The sequence below is a fragment of the Orycteropus afer genome, unplaced genomic scaffold, assembly GCF_000298275.1.
Source record: "Orycteropus afer afer isolate SDZICR_OR568_19922 unplaced genomic scaffold, OryAfe1.0 scaffold00102, whole genome shotgun sequence".
Lineage (NCBI taxonomy): Eukaryota > Metazoa > Chordata > Mammalia > Tubulidentata > Orycteropodidae > Orycteropus > Orycteropus afer.
Genome location: NW_006921689.1, coordinates 719,686 through 720,752, shown reverse-complemented (window position 1 = coordinate 720,752; position 1,067 = coordinate 719,686). Strand labels below are relative to the sequence as shown.

Sequence of the window (1,067 nt, the reverse complement as noted above, 5' to 3'; positions counted from 1 at the left end):
ATATGGGCTGAACATTTACACCAGGTAGATATACTCCTTGGAGTGATCAATCATGGGAGAACAGAAGGGCAGAAGGGAGACAGCTCAGGGGGCAAGAGTGCATGAGAGGGAAGGGAACAGGGAAGAGGTAAATATGGGGAGGAAGTGGGAAGAGAGCTGTTTCATTGTGAGCAATTGCAGTCAATGTCATAAAACAAAGTGTGTATGAACTGCTATATGGAAAATGAATTTGCTCTGTAAACTTTCACCCAAATCACAATAAAAACTTAAAATAAATAAAGAAATAAAATCAGGAAGGGAGTGTGTCAGGGTTGTATCCTGCCACCATACTTATTCAATCTGTATGCTGAACAGATAATCTAAGAAGCTGGATTTATGAAGAAGAAGGCAGCATCAGAATTGGAGGAAGACTCATTAACTACCTGTGATATGCAGATGACACAACATTGTTTGCCGAAAGTGAGGATGATTTGAATCATTTATTCATGAAGATTAAAGACTGCAATATGCAGTGTGGTTTACACCTCAACATAAAGAAAACAAAATTTCTCACAACTGGACCAATAAGCAATATCAGGATAAATGGAGAAAAGATTGAAGTTGTTCAAAGATTTCATATTACTTGGTTCCACAGTCAACACAAGTGTATGCAGCAGTCAAGAAATAAGATGAGCAAGCCTCCAGCGTGCTTGGGTCTGGAGTGGCCCTGTGCGTTCCCACTGGGTTGGCAAGAACAGTTTTGAAACAGTTTGAGGCCTTGCTCTACACTACCTCCAGAGTAAGTTTATAGAAATTTCAGACAATTGAATCAAAAAAAGAAAAGAAATCAGATGGTATATTGCAAATCTGATGCAAAACTTTTTTAATGTGCTGAAGAGCAAAGATTTCTCTCTGAAGACTAAGGTGTGCCTAACCCAAGCTATGCTGTTTTCAATCGCCTCATTTGCATGTGAAAGCTGGACAGTGAATAAGGAAGAGTGAAGAAGAGTTGATACTTTTGAGTTGTGGTGTTGGCCAAGAATACTGAAAGTACCCTGGACTGCCAGAAGAACTAACAAATCTGTTCT

General features: G+C 39.5%; 1 non-coding gene across 1 annotated transcript; it reads left to right on the top strand.

Moving 5' to 3' along the window:
• Positions 1 to 670: 670 nt before the first annotated feature.
• LOC122150193 lies at positions 671 to 805 on the top strand. Its single transcript, XR_006163533.1, has one exon. It is a non-coding gene; the product is annotated as a small nucleolar RNA SNORA9 (small nucleolar RNA).
• Positions 806 to 1,067: the final 262 nt, after the last annotated feature.